Source organism: Trichechus manatus, unplaced genomic scaffold (genome assembly GCF_000243295.1).
Source record: "Trichechus manatus latirostris isolate Lorelei unplaced genomic scaffold, TriManLat1.0 scaffold00008, whole genome shotgun sequence".
NCBI classification, from domain to species: domain Eukaryota; kingdom Metazoa; phylum Chordata; class Mammalia; order Sirenia; family Trichechidae; genus Trichechus; species Trichechus manatus.
In genome coordinates this window covers 14766162-14780845 of record NW_004443944.1, presented here as the reverse complement: position 1 = coordinate 14780845, position 14684 = coordinate 14766162, and the positions used below count along the sequence as shown (strand labels likewise).

The following is a 14684-nucleotide window of genomic DNA, read 5'->3' as shown; positions in this document are numbered from 1 at the left end:
TTTCTCTTTGACAGTGGGAACAAGAACTAATTTCTTGAGTTCATTCTGGTTCATGTGTTGGGTAAACCTCAGGATTTGTATAAAGCAGAGTTGTATTTGGGGAAGATAAATTTTATACTCACTTTTGTTTCCCTTCTGTAGTCTACGTCTTTTACTCAAACTGTGTAAGGAAATGGTCAGTGACCAACTGTTCAGGTTTGGCATTTTCATTGCTCCCTGCCTGCAGACCTAATGCACTCTTCCCCTTCTGGGATACTACTGTGTTAAGCCTTCAGTGAAATATACGATAGTTCAAAACGGATAAACTGTGAACCTGAAATTTACTTATGTAAAAAGCTTAGGAAATTTTTAAAGTTGCCATGTTCATAACTGCAAAGTTTCATAAAAACAAAAAAATTGCAACTGAATAGAAAAAAAATGTATCTCTGCTGCAATGGAGAGAGATCTAGCAAGTCACCCCTTTCACCAAATGTTCAAACTCAACAAACCCAAGAAGAACCATTTTGTGCCTCTTAATATGATACAGGAGGAGCCCTGGTGGTGCAGTGGTTAAAGAGCTTGGCTGCTAACCAAGTTGGTGGTTCAAACCCACCAACTGCTCTATGGAAGAAGGATGTGGCAGTGTGCTTCCTTAAAGATTTACAGCTTTGGAAACTGTATGGGGCAATCCTATTCTGTGCTACAGGGTCACTATGAGTTGGAATCAACTCGATGGCAGTTGGGTTTGAGAATGTATACAACTAAGGACCCAACACCTCCTATATGATATTATTGTTAATCGACTTAGGAAGAAACAATGAGATAAATCCATAATGTGGGACATTCTACAAAACAACTGGTCTGGACGCTGGGAAAAAAAAGGCAGGGGTCTATTCTAGATTATAGAGACATAACCAAATACAATGAATGAATCTTGATTGAATACAGAATAGAAAAAAGGAGAGAGACTAAAAGAGACATTTTTGAGATAACTGAAGATGTTTATTAGATGAAGTTACTGAATTGATATTAAAGCTCTCAGGAGTGATTCACGTAGAATGTATTCTCAGGCGATGCATACTGAAGTATTTAGGGGTCAAGCATCAGGATGTCTATAACTTATTTTCAAGTGGTTCAGAAAAGAATAGTGTATACAGTAGTATAAATATATGTGTGTTACATAAAGAATTAAAGCAAATGTGGCAAAATGATAACAACTGGTGAATCTGGGTAAAGGGCATATACCTATTCATTATACTATTCTGTCAGTGTTTCTACAGATTTGCAATTTTTTTTTAATAAAAAGGAAAAAAAGGTTGTTGTTAATTAAGTTTGCAACTGCTAGATTAAACAGGTTACTTTTCTGTTGGGCTTAGATGGAAAGTAACCTTTCCCAAACTTATTTAATGAAGAAACCACCTATCCTAAGGAATACAATTTTAAAAAAGACAGATACAGAACCCCAGCCCTAAAGACATGATGAATTCTTTTACAGTTTCTCAAACTGCAATCTCTAACACAAATGAATGAGGAGCTCCTTAATGAGCTTTCCCATTCATTCATTCAACATTCATTATATATGTATTATGTGCCAGGAACTACCTCTAGTCTGGGGATACAAAGACATAAATAAGATATAATCCCTGCTATTATCTTCTAGTGGAGAAGATGGACAAGGAAACCCGTAACCACAGTTGTGCTGGTTAAGTGCTATGCTAACAAAAAAAAAAAAAAAACCCATTGCCGTCGAGTTGATTCCCACTCATAGCGACCCTATAGGACAGAGTAGGACTATTTAGGGTTTCCAAGGAGCCGCTGGTGGATTCAAACTGCCAACCTTTTGGTTAGCAGCTGAGCTCTTAACCACTACGCCACCAGTGCTAAGCTCGTGGCTACTAAATTGTATTGGGAGGAAAAAGGTCAGAGAAATGCTCCCAGGAAGAGAAGGTGACTCTAGAATGCAGTCTTGAAAAAAGAAGACTGAAAAAAAAAAGGAAAAACATAAATGAAGACAAAGGAGTATAAAAGGGGAAACACATTTGAGAACCTAAAAGCAGTCAGGAATGGCTGGAATGAAGGGTATGTATGGCAAAAACATGAGAGAGGAGGCTAGAAAAACAGATGGGGGCATGATCACAAAGGGCCTTATGTGCTATGCTTAGGGTTTGCATCTCATTCTGAAAGCCATGACATTGAAGAAATGGTCCAGGATCTCGGATTTCGTGTGGCTCAACTAGCAGGTATCAATCAAAACAAATTCATCCCTACTCAAAATTCATGACTCCAGAATAAGATCTGAACTTTTTAGTATCTAGACCTAAAGGGAAGAACTTCTCTGGATGAACTGAATATGATTCTGTATGTAGAATTCCATTTGGTAACTAAAAGTCGAGTGTCTAAATCTTACAAAGAGTGTACTTTCCCTCTACCTGAAGCAGCAGGAGGAATACCATTTCTCCTAAATCCTGAAGGAGCAAGTAGATGGAATGAAGATGTCAAGAGATAAAAATGGGGACTACTGACCACAATCAGGAAGAGCTGGGGGAAGGAGGTACAGGTGGACAACCGAGTCAGCAAAGGTTCTGCTTAGTGTTCTGGGTGGGCCTGTTAGGCCAGGTTTTATTTCCCTGGATTTACTCACATCAAGTATCTCTGTTCTGAACATCCCATAGAGACTACACAATGTGTGATTTCTAATAGGGGCAAGCAAGCTGTTGGCTACTCACACTTGCACTGGAAATACTAAGACTCATGCGAGTGGGTACACATGGTAGTGGTCACACGGTGACACACATGTAAGAAATAAAATTGGAGCTTTTTTTAAGAGGCCAGGAATTTTTTGGCAAAATTTTACACCCTTTGGCACATCTATTTAAATATTCTGGAGCAAGTGTGTGTCAGTTTTTACGCAAAAGGTGTTTGGAGAAAACTGTCACACGGGTGGGGGGCGGGGGGCATTAATTAACAGAGTCAAGACTTTACAAAAATTATTTTTTTGGGGGGAAACTTCATTTGATACTTTTTATTTTACTAGTTCCACCCATTTGAAGCAGAAAACCACCAAAAGTCAATCACAGATTACGTTTTTTATCCTCTCATTATTATTCCCAACAATTAAAAAACAAAAACCAAGTGGTAAAAATTAACAGCACTGAAGTACCCTATAAACACTTCCACTGACCTGTTAGTCTATTATCTGTTAAATTATTAAACTGTACATGAGATTAGAGATGAAAATGCTGCCTAAACGGATATCAACCAGCTAGGGAGCCTTTAGAAACCCTGGTGGCGCAGTGGTCAAGAGCTATGGCTGCTAACTAAAAGGTCAGCAGCTTGAATCCACCAGGCGCTCCTTGGAAACCCTATAGGGCAGTTCTACTCTGTCCTATAGGGTCGCTATGAGTCGGAATCGACTCAGCAGCAATGGGTTTGGTGTCTGGAGGGAGCCTTTGGCAATCACTTAATCAGCCTAAGCTTCAGCTTTGTTTCCTCCCAGATTCTTAACAATATGATCAATTCTCAACCTCCAGAAGTACCAATATCCAGACACACGCAACAGTTAAGAGGGGCCCAGTAAACACGGACTCCCAAATCTCACACTGCATAAATGCAAACTTTCTGCCACTGTTTGCATTTAATGCCTGCTTCAAAGACTGTGATTATCCACCAAAAACACACCCAGCCTTGGGGGGAGAGGAGGAGTCAGCATGTGTCAAGAGAGACGTTACTGATGAGACTGTGCTAGAGGTAAAAGGTCCAGAGCAGCAGGCTCTCTGGAGCTGATGATTCTCCCTAGAACCGGTATTCCTGCACAAACCTCAACCAACCTCTTCAGCCCGGCCCGCCCCCTTCCGCTCTCCAGGGCTGCCAGGCAGAGCCCTGGTGGCACAGTGGTTAAAATGCTCGGCTGCCAACCAAAAGGTCGGCAGTTCAAACCCACCAGATGCTCCGCAGGAGACAGATGTGGCAGTCTGCTTCTGTAAAGATTACAGCCTTGGAAACCCTCTGGGGCAGTTCTACTCTGTCCTGTAGTGTCGCTGTGAGTCAGAATGGGCTTGGCAGCAACAGGTTCTGCCTCCTGCCCCTGCTGATAGCGCTCCTCTGTACGAATACTCTCTGGCGACACCTGCTCACACTAAACTTTAATGTCACTTTCCATAGCTTTTCCTGATATCACCCCACTCCCAAGATTACAACTGTCCACTCTCATCTTTGAACTCTTTCTGAACTGATAAACTCCTATCCATGACCCCTGTAAATCTGAGCATGTCTCTCCATTCCAGCAGGCTGTAAGCCCCACAAGAGTATCTTATCTATCTTTTCATTTCCAATGTCTGACAAATAGTAGGCACTTAACTAGTTATTAAATTAATGAATTACAGCTCAGCACATGACATGCATTTATGGCCATTTGGTGGAGATGCCTTGTTCTCTCAAGTTGGAAGGATACTAGGGTGTGGGGGTGGTGGTTGCAACCACACAAGAAAGATTCTATAAGCCAGAAAAAGGCATACATAATGAAACCGATGCTTTACCAAATGTGCTGGTGTAAGTGTAAACTGGTAAACCCTCTGGGAAAACCATTTACAAATTCAACAATGAGCCATAAAAAAAATTATACCCTCTGATCCAGCAATTTCAAGGAAAGTATCCCAAATGAGGCCATTCTATGCACAAAGTTTTTTTTATTAAATTATTTCTAAAAGCAAAAATCTGGAAAACAACTCAAAACCAACAATAAAGTAACAGATAAGCACACTGTGATACATACACTTGGTAGAATCTCATATAGCTTTAAAAATTATGAAACCTTATGTAGAACATCCAGCATAGACAATCAAACTCAAACAACATGAAAAACGTTCTGTTAGACTTACTGTATGGTAACTATTGCTGAAGGACAACCACGTGCATGAGGAGAAAGAGACTAGAAGCAAATTTACTGATATGCTAAGGGAAAGTCTTAAACCAACCCAAACCCACTGCATTCGAGTAGACTCCAACTCATAGTGACCCCATAGGACAGAGCAGAACTGCCCCATAGGGTTTCCAAGGAGTGACCGGTGGATTTCAACGGCGGACCTTTTGGTTAGCAGCCGAGCTCTTGACTTCTTCTGTTTTCCCGATTTTCTCTATGATAGTTAATCTTTTCTGATAATAGGGAAAACAAAGGACTCTGCCAGTCAACCTGAATTTACCTGACATGATAATTGTCATTAACAAACAAAATGTTTCCAATTCCACTCTTCAACTGTCAGGCTTATGGAGGGGTACGTTGATGTGTGAGTATATAAAGTATGCTAAACAAAGTGACTGCCATATTTCAATTATCCCCATATCAACAAACCACAGAAAACAAAGCAACCATTTTAAAAAATAGGTATTGTTTTAGAAGTAGCCACTATTTATTCAATTAAAAAAAATCACACTGTGTAACAATGCATACTATATTGTCTTTGTGTTAAAGAAAAGGGAAAATATATAAATATATGCACAAATCAGTTTTAGAAACTGTAGATCAAAATGTTAATAGTGTTTATCTTTTCTCTGCTTAGTAGAATTAGAGTAATCTCCACTTTCTTCTCTTTGTTACAATGCAGCATTTCCATGTTCATCAGAAAAACCCTTGATGATAAACGGTCTATATCTGCAGTGAGAAAGACTTTTATATGGCCTTTCTTGCCACACTCTTGTAATTCTCACCAAACGATTGGGTGGGACTATGCAAATAAAGTGCTTGTGGCCCAACAAAGGGATCGGACAGCTTGACAATAATGCAAATAAGATATATGGAACCCTAATGAGGGGACTGGTCAGTTTTGCCATCCTACTAGGCTTAAAATGAGGCATTCCAGAGGCAGAAAAGGGGGAACCTCACCACCACCAAGAAGAAGAGATGGGAGCAGAGCGCATGTTTTGGACCTGGGGTCCCTGTGCTAAGAACCTCCTAGACCCAGGAGACAGAGCTGTAACACCGGAGACAGTGCAAGATGGCGAGAAGCAGCAGCAGAGAAATGACAGCAACAAAACCAGGCTTCCTGGCCTACAGAGCAAGGCAGTTACAGTGGATGCACTGACCCACGGAGCAAGAGAGCTGAGAGCCTTAGGGCAGGAGGCTTCCTGGCAGAGTGGGGTACCTCTGGGCACTTGTCGATGGAGCTAGGCTTGCTAACCCACTGAGTGATAGAGCAGCGCCTTCAGGTAGAAGGCTTCCTGGCAGAGTGGGGCACTTGTTGGTGGAGCTAAAGAGCTCTGTTAACACTTGCCCAAGCAGGGCAGAGGCTGGGCCGAGAGGCCAAGGGCCAGAGCAAGGCCTGCCGACAGGCACAGATGAGAAGAAGCTGTCCTGATTGAAGAACTGAATCCTGAGTCATTTGTGATCCTGAATTGTAACCTGTTACTTCCCTAAAAACTCCATAACTGTGAGTATGGTCTCTTGAGTTCTGTGTGGACAATGCAACAAATTATTGAACCCAGCAGAAGTAAAGAGTGGGAAGGACGGCCGGTATCACAATTGGTAAAAAGGATGGAGGGTGGGGTAGGGACCAGCTTTAAGCTGTTGATGCTGATAATGATTCTCTTCCCCCCTGTGAAGTTAGATGAGGAGGTCATTGCCCCCACACCAGTTTTACAATGCTCTAACAATGAAGAATCTTGCAGTAAACACTAATCTGTTTGAACTGATTGACCCAAAGTTTCCAGAGTGATTGTAAACTCCCTTTTGACACTGCATCTATTTAATATCAGGAATGCTGCCTTAGGGTATGGTCTTTCTTTTCATTTATAAATAATGACCATATACATTTTTATATTGGAAAGAAAAGCACATAGACACAACCAAGTTTTCGCCTTAATAAGGTTTTCCTTCTCTCTACTGGCTTCAGACCCAAATAATTTCCCTAATTCTGCCTTCACCTACCCTAAAATGAGTCATAATTATCCTAAAACTTCTGGTGCTTCTAGTTGTAACTGTTAGAAGCCAAATCTCAAGCAAGTTTCCTCTACCTCGTCTACACTCCAAAAATATTCTTCAATAGGCAGTTCTTTGGTCTCCCTCCTGATCCTCTTTTGGAAAGAAGATTATTATTCTCCATGTCCTGTAAGGATAATATATTATAATCATATTATTTTTAGCCTGTAAGATTATAACAGACTTAATGGGGTTACCTACTCTTTGGGAATTAAATGTTTCCAGAAAGCATAATTCCAGCTGATATTAACACCCAAACTGTGAAATGCATGAAATCAGAGCCATGACTTCTATTTAAAAGAGAAAAAAAAAAAAAAAAACCGTGGCCATCGAGTTGATTTCAACTCACAGCGACCTCACAGGACAGAGCAGAACTGCCCCACATGGTTTCCAAGGAGTGCCTGGTGGATTTGAACTGCCTTTGGTTAGCAGCCTTAACCACTCCACCACCAAGGTTTCCAGGACTTCTATAAAAAGGGAAAAATTACCAGAGAAAGCACCTGAAAAGTTCTTGCCTCCAAGGCATAAACACCAAAACAAGGTCTTCCTTTAATACCTTGAGGGTATGATACGCTTCCTCAACTTGTCTTTAGCAAAACACCAAATAGTGGTCCTAGAAAGAGGTCCTCTGGGCCATGCAGAACATTCAACTACTTTTCTGTCATCTGTAATATCAAACATTAAATTTTCTTTTTTAGCTAACTGATGTTCATATTTCGAAGCAAGTCAAGATCCACCAAGTTCACAGGAACAGAAGGGCCAACCTACTCTACAAGGGAGTGTTGGAATGGTGCAATGATAGGTCAAAACTTACAAGACTCTGTACTCTGGAACATTTAACACAAGTTCTTCTTACAGATTATGTAATTGTGAAGGGGAAAATAAACACTTATAATGGAGGAGACAAGGCAGGCACCACTTAACCAAGGGATCAAACTGGGCAGTCACTAACACTGAAACAAGCTAACATTACCTCCAGAATATTCTTCCCAAAAACATTTAACCTAAATCCAAGCAAGTTTTTGGAACTATCTTCCAGTGAACAAAAATACAGGAGACTAAGGAACACATTAAAGTGACACCAGGTAATTCCAGAATGTAAGACATTCTACAAGATATCTGGCCTGGACTCTAAGTTACTGTAATGGGGGAAAAATGAGACAGCTGCTATAGACTGAGACCAAAGAGGTACAACCAAATACAGTATGTGATCTGGGGGAAGGAGACAGCTATGAAAAGCATTTTGAGCACTATAGGGGGAAATCTAAATATAAACTAGATATCAGAAGAGATTATAGAATTACTATTAATTTACTTAGTTATAATCACAGTGTTGAGGTTCTATAGGAGACTATCCTTATTTTTCAAAAGACAGATGCTGAAGTATGTAGGGGTTAAATGTCATGATGTCAACCTATAATTTAATTTCAAATGGCTCAGGGAAAAAAATACAGAGAGCCAGAGTTAAAGCAAATACAGCAAAATGGGAATAAGTGTTGACTCTATCTAGATGCAGAGTTATGTACTCGCTGAGCTCTTCTTTTAACTTTTCTGTATGTTTGAATTTTTTTCATAATAAAAAGTTGGGCGAAATGTTTGATTATGGATGTACCTAAATTGCCAACTAAACCGAAATCAAAGTATAGTAATACTATAATAAGAATCCTATAAATGGGTCAAGAACTATAATACAGGGAGTAAATACCCTAGCAATATTCTCATAAGAAGTTAAATTATCCAGTGGCTATTCTATGCAAAAAAAAATCATTTGGTTTTTGGAATCAAGAATTACATTTACTCTACCTATAATTCCATAGGAGAAAATTTTTTTTTCTCAATTATAAATAAACCTTCCTGCTGCTCTTTAACTTAAAGTCTCTGAATGGCTTTCCACTGCCTTCAAGGTCAAGTCTAAATTCCTCATGCTTAGTATGTCTCAGAAGAGTCCATAAAACCTGGCTCCCTGCCTGTCCAATTCCAGTTCTTGCCACTCCCCAACTCCAGCCATACCGGCCTACTAGCAATTCTCTGGAACCACCCAAACTCCTATTGCCTGAAACTGAAGGCAAAATCCCCAAGATTTAGAAAAGGAAAAACCCCCAGTAAAACTTTATTATCATAACAAATGCAAGAACTGGGGAAGGGAAAAGATTTAAGTTACTGATAAAACTGCCATGCCCCACCCCTCCCTTTACACGTAGCATCCCTGGGGTTGGCTTGCACTGTGGATCTCTTCAATTACATTTCTTGGGGGCTCACCCAAAGAAAAAAACTACTAATTCCAGATGAAAATCAATTCCCAGACCTGCATACCCCACAGTCAAAAAAACCCAAAACAACTAAAGAGGTTGAGAAGTAAAACTCAGTTAGTACAAAGAGCTCCTGATACTGATCCTGTGCTGGCAACTATACAGCACTGAAATGCAACAAAAATTAAATTAAGGTGTTCTGTAATATATTTAGTACTTTATTTTTAAATGTTAACAAGGTTGCCAGAGGGAGTAAGTTTATCAAGGGATAAGAATACTAATAGTGCCTCCTAGTTCACTCAGAGGCCAATTAACATTTCCCATCACACCCAACAACAAACTCTGGGTGTTCAAAAGTTGCTTATGACGCTGTGGAGTTATCAGCAGATGTCTCAACCCAAAAACCTATTACGACAAATGTACTAGGGGTTCAGAGTACAGGAAAGCAAAACCTGAGCTATTGTAACAACCAGAGCAAAATCTGGTACGTTTGTGTTTTTGCTCTGTTTCTTTTGCTGCTGGAAGATCCCAAACCTAATGTGGCTATTTGATTTTTAGTCTCTCTTCTCACCTTGGTTTTCCCTTCTCACTGTTATTTTTAAAATCAGCAAATGCCTAACATTCGTAAACTGTCAGTAGCCATCTGTGCTTTTCACGATTAGATCAGTGCTAAAAAGGAGCAAACTCTTCAGCTCTAGACTTTACTTCAACAATCTGGCAAATCACTAAAGGGGTGAGTGATTTCATCTTTAGGGCAGGGTCACTGCACTATGAAGCCACCTTAAAACAAACAAATAAAAAAACCTCACCCTTGAATTTAAGTGAATGTGGGCCCTGAACCTTCAGCTTAGAGTTTTTATTACTGCCTCTTCCCCCATACCCAGCCCCAGGCCCCCAAACAAAAGCCTCTTAGATCCCTGCTCATAATTTGTAAACTAACCAATCCTTAAGAGATTAAAATACTATCAGGTTAAAACTGAATATTTAAAATACATACACATATATACAGTTATAGTTATGGGAAGAGCTATTAACTATATTAGAATAAAAGAAAAATTCACCTAAAAGGAAAAAAAAAGATCAGATAGTACCAGCTGCAGTCTTCTACTCAAACTAGCCCTCTAAATGCATCCACAGATAGAGATGAAGTGTGTTTTGCTAATTTGCACTTAGAGCACAGCACACTCAAGAAAACAATGCTCACAGAAGGACATTAATACTGAGTAATTTTATGAGATTATGTCTGCATTTGTGCTAATTTATGCTGGGAGCAGTAATCAAAGCAGAGATGAACCTAATCTGTTGACTGAAGCCTACGCTAACTCTGTCAAAAATCAGAGAAAGGTGAGCAGGAGGCTTCCTGGCGGAGTGGGGGGTGCCTCTGGGCACTTATCAGTGGACCTAGGCTTGCCGACCCACGGAGTAAGGGAGCTGAGTGCCTGTGCTCAGAAGGCTTCCTGGTGGAGTGGGGTGCCTCCAGGCACTTACCGGTGGAGCTACTGAGCTTTGGAACACTTGCTGCAGCCTGGCAGATGTGGGCGTGAGGCCCAAGGGCCAGAGGCCATAGGAAGCAGAAGCTGAAGAGACAAGGGACACAAGAAGCCGAGCTGCTTCAGCCTCAAAAGGTGGAGCCATGGCCTCTGGTGTTTCTAAGGGTGGAGTTGTCACTCTGATGGACTAGAAGAATGGTGCGCCTAAAGCCGAGGGAGCAGTTGCTCTCCCAGTTGGCCTGGAAGGCGGAGCTGAAGCCCAAGGCCGAGGGGCCTCCACTGAAAATCCAGAGACTATGGCCAATACCTAGAGTCTGGAGGGCAGGGCCATTGTGTAAATTGTCTCAGAGAACACAGGACTATTTTCAAAGCCTTGAGGGCTAATGTAATGTGCTCTGCTGACTTGCTTGGTGCCTGTTATCACTTCTTTTCCTCTGGTTTCTCCCATTTGCAATGGAAATGTCTAGCTTGTGCCCAGTCTGCCATTGTACCTTTGGAAGCAAATAACTTGTATTCTATATTTCACAGATGAAAAGGAATTTTTGGATTTTGGACTTGGAGTTAAAACTTTTGCTATGATATGATGGGGTGAATATGTTTTCCATGTTGTAAGGATGTGATTTTTGGGGGGCCAAAGGGTGGAATGTCATGGATTGAATTATGTCCCCCCAAACGTGTGTGTCAGTTTGGCTAGGCCATGATTCCTGGTACTGTGGGATTTTCCTGTATGTTGTAAACCTGCCTCTATGATGTTAATGAGGGAGGATGGGTGGCAGTTGTGTTAGTAAGGCAGGACCTGATGTACAAGACTGGATCTTGTCCTGAGGCAATCTCTTGAGCTATAAAAGACAGAAAGGAGCAGTGAGACAGGGGGACTTCATACCATCAAGAAAGCAGTGCCAGGAGCAGAGCGCGTCCTTTGGACTGGGGTCCCTGCGCCGAGAAGCTACTAGTTCAGGAGAACGTTGATCAGAAGGCTGACAAAGAGAGAAAAAGGATTCCCCTGGAGCTGACGCCCTGAATTTGGGCTTTTAGCCTACTTTGACTGTGAGGAAATAAACTTCTCTTCGTTAAAACAAAAACAAAAACAAAACAAAAAAAAAATCAGAGAGGGATGACAGAGTACCTTAAGAGCCAGCTCAAGATGTACCTACCAACTGATCTCTTCCTTCTCTTACGGACACCACTTTCAGCACTTAGCTGAGCAATGGCCGTGAAGTCTGTGAAGGCCTCACAGTACTAAGAATAGAGGCGGCATGGGCAACCTACTTGGAAGCTGGCTGACAGAAGGAGAAGTACAACCAGAGCAGATGATAGTGAACCACCTATTCTGGCCCATCTTGGGTGGGGAGAGTGGGGAAAAGTTCTCACGATTTAAAAAAGACAAGGCTAAATGGCATTTACACTTTGTGTTTAAGATGACTAGTACCTGCTGTTTTTCAGTGAGTGGGTAATGAATGGAAGTCACCCTGAGAAATGAAGAATGACTTCTGCATTTCTGCATTCCTCTACCTACACAAAGTCATAATCATTCCAAAATTATGGGATTGGGGCATTCCAATACTACCCTACGAGGTGTTTGGGCTTATCTTTTAAAAGGCATTCTATTTTTGTTCACTTCTTTGTTACCGGGGGTATTTCTGCAGCCTTTTTGGAAGAACTTTACTGTATTAGCCAGAGAGCGCTATGACTTCATATCCACATCTGGGGAGCAAGGCTGAAAAGGGAATCACAGGCTACAAAGCTGTCAACAACCACACCACCTATAGTGCAGAGATGATTTACACCCTAACTAAAGTATAAGTGCTTTTTGAGCATGACAAGTCTCAAAGTAATCTCCCCCGCCACACACAGACACACAAAGTCTGGCCCTAAACATTACCCCACAGACACTGAACCTGATAAAATATTTGATAATCACCTCCCTCGACCCATCTCCCCTTCTACCCCCTCCCTCCCTCTCTGGGCCTGCAGCAACCCCTCCTCCCAGCTTCCCCCAAAGCAGCACTTCCAGACAACACTATCCTTTATTCCAAAGACAACTTTAGCACTGGCTAAGGTATTAACGTCTTTGGATTACAGTATTGGTGAAGAATATTAAATATACCACGGACTGCCAAAAGAACGAATAGATCTGTCTTGAAAGAAGTACAGCCGGAGTGTTCCTTAAAGGCAAGGATGGCGAAACTTCGTCTCACATACTTTGGACACATTATCAGGAGGGACCAGTCCCTGGAGAAGGACAACATGCTTGGTAAAGTAGAGGGTCAGTGAAAGAGAGGAAGACCCTCATCAAGATGGACTGACACAGTGGCTGCAACAATGGGCTCAAGCATAGCAACGATTGTGAGGATAACGCAGGATGGGGCAGTGTTTCGTTCTGTTGTACACAGGGTCACTATGAGTCAGAACCGACTTGACGACACCTAACAATAACAAGGTATACTATGTAATACTTTTATTTTTTATCCGCTTTCCCACCATTTAGACAGTAAATACTCTGATCTCAAATGCTAGGTGCAAATGTTTGTCAGTGATTGTGTTACAGGAAGGTTTCTTAAGAACAAATGTCATCTGATTCTCTGGGAAAATGAACAAATGAAAAAGTTTATTCTATTCAATCTATTTCTGATTTCTGAACTTGAATTGCATTGGATAAGAGTAGAAATTGTCTTTTTCTTATGCAGCTGAATAGCTGAAACAAAAATTACATATAATCAGAATGCAACACAAAATAAGGGGCATACTCTTCAAAATTACACACATTATTTGGTCAATGTGATAGGTGAAATATCTTTTAAATCATATGTTAGCATGTGCTATAAAATATATATTCCACCTTAGGACACAAAGTAAACCTTTTATTTCTGCATGGCAGAGGAGAATGGCAAGGCAGAGAATCAGATGACATTGGAAGTGGGCCTAGATCTTACTCTTGATCAGATACAGCCTAGGGCTCTGGGGCTAAATTAAAAGATGAAGGTCAACTTGGTTACTAATTTCCGAACGACAGCCTGAAGGACTTACGATAGAAAAGCAAAACCATCCCTGGCACTCAACAGGACTGGATGCATGTCACTGCATTACTTACAGCCCAGAACAGGTGAACAATAATTTGGCTGCACAAGAGTTCACACCCTTCCTGAGTTTACCCACCTACTGTTCCAAGAATGTAGGTGCCTTTCTATTGTAAATAGCTAGGAGTTTCCCTACAAGCTGGGCACCAGCCATGAGTCCTCAAGTGGATACACCCACTGGTGCGAGTGCTGTCATTATAAAGGCAAGCCTTATAATGAGCTGGGTATGAGATCCTGAAAAAAGCCTACAACGCACGCTTGATAAAATATATAATCACTGAGCCCTGGAAGCCATTCTTTGGGAAGAAGTGAGAATGAACACGTAACAAGGACACATTCTTCTCAAACTTCTTTCTGCACAAGCCTTAATCAAGAAGAAAACTAAGAGTTACAGGGTTTCACTTAATTTCTATAAAGTAGGTATTATTATTATTATTCCCATTTTATAGAAAAACAAGCTGAGAATCAATCATAACTCTGATACGACTTAAAAGCTCATGCTCTTTCCACCTGGGCTTTTTGTCTTTTGCCACTAACATTTTTAATTAAAACTTTCGTTTGTTCACCAGGTACCACTATTATAGTCTGAGCCTGAACTCCTTGCCTAATTGGATGATTAAAACAAGTCCTCTGAGACATTAGGTTCAACTCTGAGTCTACATTTCCATTAAAAGCTCTCCCCTTCTGGGACAAGGAAGCTGGTGATAGGGAACCCAAGGTTGAGTAAGGATATTACTGATGTGTTGTGAGATTGTTAACCACTGTCATAGGGCAACATTTGTAGTAACTGTTAAATGAGAAACTATTTTGTTCTGTAAGCCTTCATCTTAAGTGAGAATAACAGCACAATTGTAAGAGTGCAGCCAATGTCACTGAACTGTGCATGTAGAAATTTTTGAAATGGTGTATCTTTGGCTAT

At 41.0% G+C, this 14684-nt stretch overlaps 1 protein-coding gene across 2 annotated transcripts in view; it reads right to left on the bottom strand.

The window, feature by feature from the left end:
- Positions 1-14684, bottom strand: part of B4GALT5 (beta-1,4-galactosyltransferase 5) — an 83205-nt gene that overhangs the window by 34854 nt on the left and 33667 nt on the right. The window lies entirely within an intron of this gene.